The sequence below is a fragment of the Cherax quadricarinatus genome, chromosome 3 (assembly GCF_038502225.1).
Source record: "Cherax quadricarinatus isolate ZL_2023a chromosome 3, ASM3850222v1, whole genome shotgun sequence".
Lineage (NCBI taxonomy): Eukaryota > Metazoa > Arthropoda > Malacostraca > Decapoda > Parastacidae > Cherax > Cherax quadricarinatus.
Genome location: NC_091294.1, coordinates 21,409,281 through 21,424,965, shown reverse-complemented (window position 1 = coordinate 21,424,965; position 15,685 = coordinate 21,409,281). Strand labels below are relative to the sequence as shown.

Sequence of the window (15,685 nt, the reverse complement as noted above, 5' to 3'; positions counted from 1 at the left end):
CAAGTGATTACTTAAATGGGTAATTGAGAATATCCCAACCTCCTCCTATTTTGCACCTACCGAGCCCACGGAAGTCACCTCGATTATCAAGTCACTTAAAAATAAATCAGGTAATCTGTCTCAAGTCCCACCACTATTGTATAAGCAAGGGGCTCATGTCCTTTCACACCGATACCCAACAGTGGAGACCCTACACATGTAAACAACTACAGGCCAATATCAAACTTACCATTGCTATCCAAAATCTTCAAGAAACCTGTGAACAAGAGATTACAGTGGACCCTCAAATAACGATACCATTGGATAGTGATAAAATTGGATACAAATGAGTTTTTACGTAAAAATATTGGCTTGGCTAACGATGAAAAGTTCAGTTAAGGACATTCGTCACGAACTTGCTCGCGCGACCTAGGCCGCCTGCGGCTGCATGGCCACTATGTACCACCAGTGTGCCATTGTTTACAAGCCAGGGCGGACAATTCCACGCGTACATGCAATACATTTTGTATTATTCCAGTGTTTTAAGTGCTTGTGCTTGTAACTGCTAAATAAGCCACCATGGGCCCAAAGAAAGCTTCTAGTGCCAACCCTGTGGTAAAAAGGGTGAGAAATACTATCGAATTGAAGGATGAGATAATTGCAAAGTACGTAAGTGGAGTGCGTGCCTCCGAGCTGTCCCAGTTGAATAACAAACCCCAATCAACCATCGCTATTATCTTGGCCAACAGAAAGGCAATCGAGGAAGCTTTTGTTGCAAAAGGTGCAAATGTGCTTACAAAATAAAGATTGCAAATACTCGAAGATGAGGAGAGACTGTTATTGGTGTGGATCAACAACAAACGATTATCAGGAGATAGTGTTTCACAGTCAATCATATGTGAAAAGGCAGGGCAGTTGCATGCAGATCTCATTAAGAAAATGCCTGGAACTAGTGCTGATGTTAGTGAATTTAAGGCCAGCAAAGGTTGGTTTGAGAGATTTAAGAATCATAGTGGCATACACAGTGTGGTAAGGCATGGCGAGGCTCCCAGTTCGGACAAAAAGCGGCTGAAAAATACGTGCAGGAATTCAAGGAGTACATAGACATTGAAAAATTAAAACCTCAACAAGTGTTTAATTGTGACGAAACAGGCCTGTTTTGGAAGAAAATGCCAAACAGGACCTAAATTACACAGGAGGAAAAAGCACTACCAGGACACAAGCTAGTAATGCTAGTGAGGATTGCAAAGTGAAGCCTCTACTCGTGTATCACATTGAAACTCCCAGAGTGTTCAAGAAAAACAATGTCGTCAAGGCTAATTTGTGTGTGATGTGAAAGGCAAACAGTAAGGCATGGGTCACTAGGGACATTTCCCATGATTGGTTCTATCATGTGTTTGGTCCCACTGTGAAAAAATACCTCCTGGAAAATAAACTGGACCTCAAGTGCCTCCTGGTATTAGACAATGCTCCTGCTCATCCTCCAGACTTGCAAGAGCGAATTCTGGGGGAGCTGAGCTTCATCAAAGTGAAGTTTTTGCCTCCTAATACCACTCCTCTCCTCCAGCCCATGGACCCGCAGGTTACTGCGAATTTCAAAAAACTGTACACCAAAGCAGTGTTTCAAAAGTGCTTTGAAGTGACCTCAGACACTGAACTGACCCTAACAGATTTTTGGAAAGATCACTTTAGTATCCTCAGTTGCATAAACCTTATAGGTAAGGCTTGGGAGGGAGTGACTTGCAGGACTTTGAACTCTGCTTGGAGGAAACTGAGGCCACAATGTGTACAAGAGAAGGATTTTGAAGGGTTTGGGGCTAACCCTGAGGAACCTATACCAGTTGTAGAATCAATTGTGTCACTGGGGAAGTCCATGGGGTTGGAGGTTAGTGGGGAGGATGTGGAAGAGTTGGTGGAGGATGACAATGAAGAGCTAACCACTGATGAGCTGCAAGAGCATCTTCAACAGCAAGAGACCACAACTGAGGAAATTGCTTCAGAGGAGAGGAGAGAGAGAGAGATGGAGGAAGTTACCTTCTTCAATGATTAAGGATATTTGTATAATGTGAACAAAAGAGCAGGCCTTTATGGAAGAACATAACCCTGACACAGCTATTGCAAGCCGTGCTGGTGACTTTTAAAATGACAATGTTGTGGCCCATTTTAGGAAAATCTCAACCCTTTCAGGGTTTCGGACATACTAGTACGGCTTACACACCAGGGTTTTTGACATACTAGTACGCCTAAATTCTAGCACCCCCAAATCTACTGAGAGAAAGCTGGTAGGCCTACATATGAAAGAATGGGTCTATGTGGTCAGTGTGCGCAGTATAAAAAAAAAAACTGCAGCACACAGTGCGTAATGAGAAAAAAAAAAAAACTTTGACCGTGTTTTTGGATTAAAACAGCAACTTTGCACTGTATTTTCATATGGTATTTATTGTTGTATTCTAGTTTTCCTGGTCTCATTTTATAGAATGGAAGACATATTACAGAAATTGAGATGATTTTGACTGGTTTTACAATTAAAAGTACCTTGAAACTGAGCTCAAAGTAGCAGAAATGTTCGATTTTTACCAAAGTTCAAAAGTAAACAAATCATGCTAAGCGTCCAATACACGTCAACTGGTGAGTCTAATATTCTTTCACAAGTGCGCCAATATTATTTACACCATTTCTACACTAATGCGGTAGTCTGCATAACAGTAAATCTTCTATTTTTTGTGAGAATAAAAATTCAAAGGGGAAAACAAAAGAATGTAAGAGGGGCGTGGGGATGTGACTAATGAACAGAGGAAATGTTATTTTAGTGCCAGGAATGTCTTTCTTGTTTATTCTGGACCCTATTTGGAAATTGGCATCTTTTGAAATTTGTGTGAAATTGGCAAAATTGCTAAATTCTGACCACTGTATTGGATAGTTGAAATCGGTAGATGGGTGGTTTCTTGTACTCATTTGATAGAAAATACAGAGTTCTAGCGAAATAGTTATGATTTTTGTCGACTAGTACACTGGAATTGGCCGAAAATAGGGCACAAAGTCGGCAAAATCGCCGATGCGTAAACATCGTTGAGACCGCTAACTTCGCGGAAGCATAATTCCTTAAGTTTTCCATCAAATTTCATACTTTTGGTGTCATTATGATTGGGAAAAGATTCTCTATCATTTCGTAAGAAAAAATAATTTTTTTTTTTTTTTTGAAATTTGGGCAACCCTGAGAACAAGTCTGGGAGAGGGCCTGGGGACCCTGAAAGGGTTAAAGGAATGCCAGATACAGAGCTCTATGGACAGATTTTTGGTGCAACAGAGGTCCAGTGACTGTGAAGTTGTTCCCAGTGACATTAAAAAAAGAAGGGAAGTAACCCTGGAAAAGGACTTTACACCTCAAGTCGTTATGGAAGAGGATTCCCCCTCCAAACAATAATACACCTCCATCATCTCCCCTCCTCCCATCAAATCACTCATCAATAAATCTTCAATAAAAGTGTCATTTATTCTTCATGTAGTATTTATTCTGCATGTAGTATTTATTCTTCATATATCATTGCTTTCTGTGTAGGAAATTGTATATTTCATGTGAAAATTTTTTTTTTTAATACTTTTGGGTGTCTGGAACGGATTAATTGGAATGTATGAAAGTATAGTAGTACCAACACTCTTATATGGGTGTGAAGCTTGGGTAGTAAATGCAGCAGCGAGGAGATGGTTGGAGGCAGTGGAGATGTCCTGTTTAAGGGCAATGTGTGGTGTAAATATTATGCAGAAAATTCGGAGTGTGGAAATTAGGAAAAGGTGTGGAGTTAATAAAAGTATTAGTCAGAGGGCAAAGGAGGGGTTGTTGAGGTGGTTTGGTCATTTAGAGAGAATGGATCAAAGTAGAATGACATGGAAAGCATATAAATCTATAGGGGAAGGAAGGCGGGGTAGGGGTCGTCCTCGAAAGGGTTGGAGAGAGGGAGTAAAGGAGGTTTTGTGGGCGAGGGGCTTGGACTTCCAGCAAGCGTGTGTGAGCGTGTTAGATAGGAGTGAATGGAGACGAGTGGTACTTGGGACCTGACGATCTGTTGGAGTGTGAGCAGGGTAATATTTAGTGAAGGGATTCAGGGAAACCGGTTATTTTCATATAGTCGGACTTGAGTCCTGGAAATGGGAAGTACAATGCCTGCACTTTAATGGATGGGTTTGGGATATTGGCAGTTTGGAGGGATATGTTGTGTATCTTTATATGTACATGCTTCTAAACTGTTGTATTCTGAGCACCTCTGCAAAAACAGTGATAATGTGTGAGTGTGGTGAAAGAGTTGAATGATGATGAAAGTATTTTCTTTTTGGGGATTTTCTTTCTTTTTTGGGTCACCCTGCCTTGGTGGGAGACGGCCGACTTGTTGAAAAAAAAAAAAATTCTTATGGGGAAAATTAATTCAGAAATTGTCAGATTCGGGTTTAATCACTCTCTCTGGAATGGATTAATTACGAAAACCAGGGATCCACTGTATGTTAGTACAGTCACACAAAATGCCCTAAATCCAGGGAAAATTAGAGACTGAATGAGGAGTGTAGGAGTGAGTACTAACAACCTGGCTGCTCTGGCCCATATTAGCCTTGACTGGACATTTCAGACGACAGACAGACATTAACAATACTATAGACAAAATGTAGAATTACAGATTTCTGTCCATTTTCTCCGATACTTCCAATGTTTTTACTAAATTTAAAAATAAAAACTTTTGTTTTTATTTTTAGGACACTGCCTCAGTGGGATGCCACCAGCTTGTTAAAAAAAAAAATCCAGTGTTTGTCCAGCCAATTTTTTTTGTCTGAAATTTCCAAAATCCATCATGAGAGGTTTTACTGTACTGCAATGCTTTTTCTACTAATATTATCAACGTAGAAATTCGTTAAATACAGTGCAGCACTGAAAATAAGAACTACAGCATGAAAAAAATCATACTTTAACCCTTTGACTGTTGCAAGCCCCTTTCTGAAACTGTTATTTTGTCGAAAAATTTTTGGAAAAAAAAAAATTATTTTTCTTATGAAATAATAGAGAATCTTTTCCCAATGGTAATGACACCAAAAGTACAAAATCTGATCAAAAACTTATAAAATTAAGCTCCCACAAAGTTAGCGATCTCGGCGATATACAGTGGAAACTCTACTTGCGAGCATGTCCAAGTGCAAGTTTTTCCAAATACGAGCAGTCGATGGGTCGATTTTTTGCTTCCATATGTGAGCAAAATTTCCACAAGCGAACAGACCTCAAGGCAGGTTCCTTGACACTGGTGAGGGGCTCTTGCTCTTGATCTTGGGAGTTGTACCTCATTTGTTTGTTGGGCTATCTTGGAAATAAATGGTATAAAATACCGACACAATGGAAATATAAACACAAATGCAGTATAATGTGATCCTTTATTGACAATGTTTCACCCACACAGTGGGCTTTTTCAAGTCACACACGGATCTACCTGGGGTTGGAAGGTACGAGAGTATTTATAGTCAGAATGTTGAGGTCAGGTGGAGAATGCTGCATCTGATGATCTACCGGGTGGGGTTATAGAGTCTTGGGTAGCTTGGCAAGTTGTAGACCTTCTGCAGTGTTCTATGTTCTTATGTGGGATAGCGATGAAGAAGTTTCTTGGCGAGTGGTTCAGCTATGTTATAGAAGCCATTGTTCTGGTTGAAATTGTTGGTTATAGAGATAAGCGATGATTCCAGGATTCTTCTGTATTGAGTGTTGTCTTCTGTGGCTATAAGTCTTGAGTTTCTGTAGTTAATTAAATGGTTGTGTGAATTGCGATGTTGTACACAGGCATTCCTTGTATCGTCAGTCCTGCTTGCATATTGGTGTTCTGAAATGCGTGTTTGGAGGTCTCTTGATGTTTCGCCCACATATAATTTGTTGCAGTCATTACAAGGGATTATGTATACCCCTGCAGAGGATGGAGGCTTGTCCTGTCTACTACTGGTGATGTCCTTGATGGTCGTGGTTGTGGAGGTAGATACTTGGAATGATGTTTTGGCAAAGATGTTGGAAACGTGTTTGGCAATGGAGTTGTTGGGGAGGAATATGTATCTCTTCTCGGCAGTGTCTTCTCTGGGTGTGTTGAAGATGTTTAATGCCCGCCGTCTGCAGTCTCTGATGAAGTGACGAGGATAGTGGAGTTTAGAAAATACTTGTTCAATTATAGTGCATTCTTCCTCAAGGAACTCATTGCTGCAGATTCTGAGTGCACGTAGGAAGAAGCCTATAATCACACCACGTTTGGTTTTGGTGTCGTGGTGAGAGTAGAAGTGGAGAAGATCGTTTTGGTTGGTGGGTTTTCGATAGACTTTAAAATGAAGTTCGTGGTCAGCTTTGCAGAGCAGAACATCAAGGAAAGGAAGAGTGTTGTCGACTTCTTCTTCAAGTGTGAACTGGATTGAAGGCTCGACCTGGTTGAGCTTGTCTTGGAGAGCTTGAACGTTGAAGCGTTTAGGAGTTATGAGGAGAATGTCGTCAACATAACGGAGCCAGGTGACAGACGAAGGAATAATGGTGGAGAAACGTTCGGCTTCTAGATGTTCCATGTATAAGTTCGCCAGGACTGCACTGAGTGGCGAACCCATGGGTAGTCCAAAAGTCTGCTGAAAGAGGTGATTTTACGTGTTTCTCCTTCGAAAATCACCTCTTTCAGCAGACTTTTGGACTACCCATGGGTTCGCCACTCAGTGCAGTCCTGGCGAACTTATACATGGAACATCTAGAAGCCGAACGTTTCTCCACCATTATTCCTTCGTCTGTCACCTGGCTCCGTTATGTTGACGACATTCTCCTCATAACTCCTAAACGCTTCAACGTTCAAGCTCTCCAAGACAAGCTCAACCAGGTCGAGCCTTCAATCCAGTTCACACTTGAAGAAGTCGACAACACTCTTCCTTTCCTTGATGTTCTGCTCTGCAAAGCAGACCACGAACTTCGTTTTAAAGTCTATCGAAAACCCACCAACCAAAACGATCTTCTCCACTTCTACTCTCACCACGACACCAAAACCAAACGTGGTGTGATTATAGGCTTCTTCCTACGTGCACTCAGAATCTGCAGCAATGAGTTCCTTGAGGAAGAATGCACTATAATTGAACAAGTATTTTCTAAACTCCACTATCCTCGTCACTTCATCAGAGACTGCAGACGGCGGGCATTAAACATCTTCAACACACCCAGAGAAGACACTGCCGAGAAGAGATACATATTCCTCCCCAACAACTCCATTGCCAAACATGTTTCCAACATCTTTGCCAAAACATCATTCCAAGTATCTACCTCCACAACCACGACCATCAAGGACATCACCAGTAGTAGACAGGACAAGCCTCCTTCCTCTGCAGGGGTATACATAATCCCTTGTAATGACTGCAACAAATTATATGTGGGCGAAACATCAAGAGACCTCCAAACACGCATTTCAGAACACCAATATGCAAGCAGGACTGACGATACAAGGAATGCCTGTGTACAACATCGCAATTCACACAACCATTTAATTAATTACAGAAACTCAAGACTTATAGCCACAGAAGACAACACTCAATACAGAAGAATCCTGGAATCATCGCTTATCTCTATAACCAACAATTTCAACCAGAACAATGGCTTCTATAACATAGCTGAACCACTCGCCAAGAAACTTCTTCATCGCTATCCCACATAAGAACATAGAACACTGCAGAAGGTCTACAACTTGCCAAGCTACCCAAGACTCTATAACCCCACCCGGTAGATCATCAGATGCAGCATTCTCCACCTGACCTCAACATTCTGACTATAAATACTCTCGTACCTTCCAACCCCAGGTAGATCCGTGTGTGACTTGAAAAAGCCCACTGTGTGGGTGAAACGTTGTCAATAAAGGATCACATTATACTGCATTTGTGTTTATATTTCCATTGGGCTATCTTATTGAAACTTGGGCAATATATGATGGAAAGATGCTTCTCAACATACACCAAAAATGAAAGAAATCCAAGCATAAATAATGGAGTTCACTTCTCAGCAATTAGCCACCCCTTAGTGGTAATTTCGAATGGTTTTTAAAGTTGTATTCTCGCTTTTTTGGTCTCATTTGATAGAATGGAAGATATATTACAGAAATAGGTATGATTTTGATTACTTTCATGACAAAAAGTGCCTTGAGATTGAGCTCAACCTAGGAGAAATGGTCCATTGCTTGGCTGATTCAGAGTAAACAAATGACGTCACTGTCCATAAGTCACCTTATGTAATTTTCTTATTTACTATTATTTGCTTAAATATTAGCTGAATTGATACTTTCTCTGTCCATATTACTACCACATATTTTTTAAATACTATTAATTGATATTACTTACTAAAATTAATAATTAATTACCATTTTTACTATCAGTACAATTTACTCTTAACATTTTTGACATTTAACCCTTTGACTGTTTCAGGCCCCTCTCTGAAACTGTCATTCTATGTCGCTCAATTTTTGAAAAAAAAAAAAAATTATTTTTTCTTATGAAATGATAGAGAATCTTTTCCCGATGGTAATGACACCAAAAGTTCGAAATTTGGTCGAAAACTCGTGGAATTATGGTCCCGCGAAGTTAGCGGTCTCGGCGACATATGCGTATCGGCGATTTCGCCGACTTTGAGCCCAATTTTCAGCCAATTCCATTGTTCCAGTTGACCAAACTCATAGCTATTTCTTTAGAACTCCATTTTATCTATCAGCTGAGTACAAGAAACCTCCCATTTACTAATTTGGACTACCCAATATGGTGGTCAGAAATTGGCAATTTGGCCAATTTCACGCAAAATAAAAAAGATGCCAATTTCAAAATAGGGTCCAGAATAAACAAGGTAGACATTCTTTGCAATAAAATAACATATCCTCTGTTCATTAGTCACATCTCTAGGCCCCTCTTATATTATTATTGCTTTCTATTTTGATTTTTTATTCATACAAAAAAATACAAAATTTACTGTTATGCAGACGACTGCATTATTGTAAAAATGGTATAAATAATATCAGTGCACTAGTGAAAGAATATTAGACTCCCTAGTTGACGTGTATTGGACGTGTGGTGTGATTTATTTACTCTTCAACATTGGTAAAAATCGAACATTTTCGCTACTTTGAGCTTAGTTTCAAGGTCGTTTTCATCGTAAAAGTAATGAAAATCATCTCTATTTCTGTAATATGTTTTCCATTTTATCACCTAAGACCATGAAAACGCGAATACAACGATAAATACTATACGAAAATACACCTCAAAGTCGGCGTTTTATTCCAAAAAAACGATCAGAGTTTTTTTTTTCTCATTACGCAATGTGTGCTGCAGGATTTTTTTTATGTGGTGCACACTGACCACACAGACCCATTCTCTCACATGTGGGCCTACCAGCTTTCTCCCACTTGATTTGAAGCCGCTAGAATTATTGAGTATATATACGTCAGAAACATTGGCTCGTAGGACGTATTTAAACGTCGAAAACAGTCAAAGGGTTAATTACCATTACTTGTCTAATTACCATAACCTGTTTTAATACCACATTTACTATTTTAGAGTACTCTTAAATACCTTGTACTGCCAAATAACCTCTAGTATAACCATCAGTGCAATATTGAATCCAAATAACTGTTCTTAAAATTTAATACTTGAAATAAACATTACTTTCTCGCTTTTTTTTTTTTTTTGATAATTAATCTTTTTTTGTAATCATTAATACTTACTAAAATTTTATTAAACACCATATTTACTACCAATCAATTTTACTTTTGTACATTAATCATTATTTTATACTTTTCATAACATTTTGTTGCCAAATTTTCAAGCTTGTAAATTCAACTCCAACCTTTATATTATCCTTTGTACCTGTGTACCTGTCTACCATCTTACTATCACATTATAACCAAGTCATTGCCATTATTATTTTTTTAATTATTATTCTTTTGGTACTTTAATTTGTGAATTTTATTTTGTCAATTTAAATCTAGTTATACTCTTGATCTTGTTAACAACTATATCAGACCCTAGTGCAATTGCAAGTACCATTTTAATTTGTATTTTTATATTATAAGTTTATACCTAGTTGTACTTTAGCTCATTCTAGCTCAATACATAAACAACACTAAATTCATTATAATAGACCTTAGTGCAATTACAAGAGTGAGTCTGGTGCCACTTGTAATTTGTTTTTTTTTATAGTATTAGTTTATACCTAGTTGTACTTAAGCTCACTCTAGCACAACACATAGACAATATCAATTTCATTATGTTTATTAGTGACTATACTCTATATGACCAAAGTGCTTTAGCGGTATACTTATCCAAACCTCCCACCACTACAGAAATCAGTATTAGAAGTCACCACATAATACAGGATATAAACAACCACTATTTAAACCTAAAAGATGAATGATCACGTTGACCCTGATCTAAACCTCCATAATCTAGCACACAATCAAAACTTATTGGATAGTAACTGCCTTTATTACACAGCATTACAAGCCAGCACTATCCTGAACACTGCTCAAAGTCTATCAGTTCTTAACTACAATATCAGGTCCTTAAGCAAACACTATGATGACCTCCTGGCACTCCTTGAGTCACTAAAGACACCCTTCTCCTGCATTATTCTTACTGAGACCTGGCTTAAGCATGACACAATAGATATCTACCCACTACCAGGATACACAGCAATCCACAACTGCAGACCATACCAAGTTGGGGGTGGTACTGCAATCTATTACTCTAACCAACTATCTTGTATTAGCACTAATTGCTTTAGTGATGAATATGGGGAATACATTTTTGCTAATTTCACTGTAAAAAAACTCAAGACGCCTATAACAATCGGTGCCATACACCAGATACCCAACACAAACATCCCAAACTTCAATGAGAATCTAAAGTCACTAATAACAAACAGACAAATGAACAAGCACCACCTTCTCTTAGCTGGAGACTTCAGTATCAACCTTGGCCTACCAGATGATCAGACTAACTGATTTTATCAACAATATGAACAACACACTTCTCATACCAACAATAACTAAACCAACCAGGCTGACTGAGACAAGTGCAACCATAATAACCACATATGGACCAATATACTAGCCCCCCTTAAATCAGGGATAATCACAGACAGCACTACTGACCACTACCCAACCTTCCTCTTAACAAACATTAGTAAGCCACCACTCGAATACAACAAAGTTTCATTTAGACTCCATGACGAGGCCTCAATAAGGAATTTCACAGCAGACCTAGAGACTGTTGACTGGCCTACAGAATTCTCCAATGCCAATGGTATTGACGATTGGACAGACATTTTTCTTAACAAAATACTTAGACTATACAACAAACATTGTCCTATAAAAACGAAACAGATCACGAATAAACGGCTTGGTTGCCCATGGCTAACCAGCACCATTCTGAAATCCATTGATAAGAAACACCAATATGAAAAGCAATATAGACAGGGCTTAATACACAAAGATATTCTTAAATAATATTCAACAGTTCTCACCAAATTAATAAAGAAAGCCAAACAACTGTACTACTACAGCAGATTCACTGACACAAGAGGAGATATAAAAAAGACCTGGAAAACACTTTCCCAGATTCTGGGGACCCACAAACTGAAAAAAACAAGAATATTGTTCTAACTAAACCTCATGAAACACCACTGCATCCCACTGATACAGCTAACAAGACAAACGACTTCTTCTCAAACATAGGATCTAATCTCGCCAGTAAAATCCCACGTACCAATGCCCATGCCGGGGACTACCTAGATGGGAATTTCCCAAATTCCTTCTATCTTGTACCAACTGAGCCCACGGAAGACACCGCGACCATAAAGTCACTTAAAAATAACTCGGGGAATCTGTCTCACGTCCCACCATTATTGTACAAGCGAGTGGCCCATGTCCTTTCGCATGCTATTACATTAATTTTTAACAAGTCACTAGAAACTAGCACTTTCCCGACACTACTCAAGACAGCAAGGGTTACACCAATACATAAAGGTGGTGACACTACAGACGTAAACAACTATATAGGCCAATATCAAACTTACCATTGCTATCCAAAATCTTTGAGAAACTCGTGCACAAGAGACTATATTCATTTATAATGTCACAAAACATATTCAACCCCTGCCAATTTGGATTCAGGAAAAATAAAAGCACTAATGATGCAATTATAAAAATGCTAGACCTGCTTTACACAGCATTGGAAAATAAGGAATATCCACTAGGAATTTTTATTGACCTAAGAAAAGCATTTGACACAGTAAACCACGGCATCCTATTCCACAAACTTGATCACTATGGTATAAGAGGCCATGCGCTTGCATATTTTAAATCCTACCTTTCTAATAGGTATCAGTATGCCACCATTAAAGACACAGCCTCATCAATACGGCCACTTGATACTGGAGTTCCGCAGGGAAGTGTCCTAGGACCCCTGCTCTTCCTCATTTACATCAATGCTCTTCCAAACATATCCCAACACCTGAAACTCATTCTCTTTGCTGACGACACGACTTATGTCATCTCCCACCCTAATCTTGCCATCCTCAACACCATTGTTAATGAGGAGCTGCTCAAAATATTGACTTGGATGACAGCCAATAAACTTGCACTTAACACTGGCAACACCTACTATATTATGTTTGGTAGCAGAGCAGGTGTTGCACAACTTAACATTAAGATCGAAAACACTCTAATTGCGAGACATAATGAGGGCAAATTCCTTGGCCTATACCTCAACAACAACCTAAATTTCAGCACCCATATCCAACATATAACAAAAAAAGTATCCAAAACGGTGGGGATCCTCTCCAAGATACGATACTACGTACCGCAAACTGTCCTTCTCACAAAATACCATTCACTTATATATCCATACCTCACCTATGCTATCTGTGCTTGGGGTTCAACTGCAGCAACACACCTAAAGCCAATAATAACCCAACAAAAAGCCGCAGTAAGAATAATCACGAAATCCCATCCCTGGCAACACCTCCCCCCCCCCCAATCTTCATAGATCTAAACTTACTCCCTGTTCAGAACATCCACACTTACTACTGTGCAATCTATATCTACAGGACCTTAAATTCCAATATTAACCTTGACCTAAAATGCTTTCTTGATAGTTGTCACAAGATCCACAGGCATAACACCAGACACAAACATCTCTGACATTCCCCGTTTTCGACTAAACCTTTACAAAAATTCAATGTACAGTATTTCAAAGGACCTAAAATCTGGAACACCCTACCTGAAAACTCTAGAACTGCAGACACATTCATCACTTTCAAAACTACAGTTAGAAAATATCTTATCTCCCTGATCCAACCCAACAACTAACTACATGATAACCACCTGGTGGTTCACAATTACGCTCACTCACCCACTGACTATAAACCCAGAAATACTAATCTTAATCTTAAAATAATAAATCCTTACTAGTCATAAGTTTGCTTATGATACTCCAATATAGACACTTTGTATTGTGCCAAAACAAAAGCATTCACATTGCTAAACTCACAAATTATGATGTAGTCACTTAGCCTTAATACCATAATCTGTAAGGATTTAATGTTAAGAATTAATCTAAGTCTGCTCGAAATGCCTAGCCATGCTAGGTGTCCTAGTGGCCTCCTCTGTAATTAGTATTTTATAACATGTAAACCACACAATACCCAAAACCTGTAAACCCCACACTGTAACCCTTATAGAAAATAAACTTGAATTGAATTGAATATGCAGTCGTGAATGGGTTGACATATTTTTACAATTATTGCAATAAGGAATAACAGTAAATCTTATATTTTTTGTGTGAATAAAAATCACAAATAATTTAGAGAGGGGTGGGATTAAATTATGGGGAATCAAATTCAAAATGGGAATTGACACAGTTACTTTTTGCTGATGATACTGTGCTTATGGGAGATTCTAAAGAAAAATTGCAAAGGTTAGTGGATGAGTTTGAGAATGTGTGTAAAGGTAGAAAGTTGAAAGTGAACATAGAAAAGAGTAAGGTGATGAGGGTATCAAATGATTTAGATAAAGAAAAATTGGATATCAAATTGGGGAAGAGGAGTATGGAAGAAGTGAATGTTTTCAGATACTTAGGAGTTGAATGGAGACGAATGATACTTGGGACCTGACAATCTGTTGGAGTGTGAGCAGGGTAATATTGAGTGAAGGGATTCAGGGAAACCGGTTATTTTCATATAGTCGGACTTGAGTCCTGGAAATGGGAAGTACAATGCCTGCACTTTAAAGGAGGGGTTTGGGATATTGGCAGTTAGGAGGGATGTGTTGTGTATCTCTATACGTATATGCTTCTAAACTGTTGTATTCTGAGCACCTCTGCAAAAGCAGTGATAATGTGTGAGTGTGGTGAAAGTGTTGAATGATGATGAAAGTATTTTCTTTTTGGGGATTTTCTTTCTTTTTTTTTTTTTTGGGTCACCCTGCCTCGGTGGGAGACGACCGACTTGTTGAAAAAAAAAAAAAAATAATAATAATAATAATAATAATAATAATAATATGTATACTAATAATATGAATAATAACAATACTTTTTTTTTTTTTTTTTTTTTTTCAACAAGTCGGCCGTCTCCCACCGAGGCAGGGTGACCCAAAAAAGAAAGAAAATCCCCAAAAAGAAAATACTTTCATCATCATTCAACACTTTCACCACACTCGCACATTATCACTGTTTTTGCAGAGGTGCTCAGAATACAACAGTCTAGAAGCATACACATATAAAGACACACAACATATCCCTCCAAACTGCCAATATCCCAAACCCCTCCTTTAAAGTGCAATAAAGTACAATACGTATAATAATAATAATAATAATAATAATGTCTTGCTACTTCTACTTACATTTAGGTCACACTACACATACATGTACACATTTATTTATACACACTCATCTGAGTTTTCTTTGATTTTATCTTAATAGTTCTTGGTCTTATTAATTTTCCTTTTATATCCATGGGGAAGTGGAATAAGAATCTTTCCTCCGTAAGCCATGCGTGTTGTAAAAGTCAACTAAAATGCCGGGAACAATGGGCTAGTAACCCCTTTTCCTGTAAAGATTACTAAAAAGAATAAGAAGAAGAAAATTGTCAAAGTGGGAAGTCTGAATGTGCGTGGATGTTGTGCAGATGATAAGAAAGAGATGATTGTGGATGTTATGAATGAGAAGAAGCTGGATGTCCTGGCTTTAAGTGAAACAAAGCTGAAGGGGGTGGGAGAGTTTCAGTGGAGAGGAATAAATGGGATTAGGTCAGGGGTTTCAAATAGAGTTAGAGCTAAAGAAGGAGTAGCAATAATGTTGAAGGATAAGCTATGGCAGGAAAAGAGGGACTATAAATGTATTAATTCAAGGATTATGTGGAGTAAAATAAAGATTGGATGTGAAAAGTGGGTTATAATAAGCGTGTATGCACCTGGAGAAGAGAGAAGTGTAGAGGAGAGAGAGAGATTTTGGGAAATGTTGAGTGAATGCGTGGGGAGTTTTGAATCAAGTGTGAGAGTAATGGTGGTTGGGGATTTCAATGCTAAAGTGGGTAAAAATGTTATGGAAGGAGTAGTAGGTAAATTTGGGGTGCCAGGGGTAAATGTAAATGGGGAGCCTTTAATTGAGCTATGTGTAGAAAGAAATTTGGTAATAAGTA

The 15,685-nt window shown here is 38.5% G+C and overlaps 2 protein-coding genes across 4 annotated transcripts in view; one reads left to right on the top strand and one right to left on the bottom strand.

The window, feature by feature from the left end:
- Positions 1–15,685, top strand: part of LOC138853519 (tigger transposable element-derived protein 1-like) — a 176,560-nt gene that overhangs the window by 62,050 nt on the left and 98,825 nt on the right. The window lies entirely within an intron of this gene.
- The window catches only part of E(z) (histone-lysine N-methyltransferase E(z)), a 442,429-nt gene that overhangs the window by 404,810 nt on the left and 21,934 nt on the right, over positions 1–15,685 (bottom strand). The gene's annotated exons all lie outside the window — the stretch shown is intronic.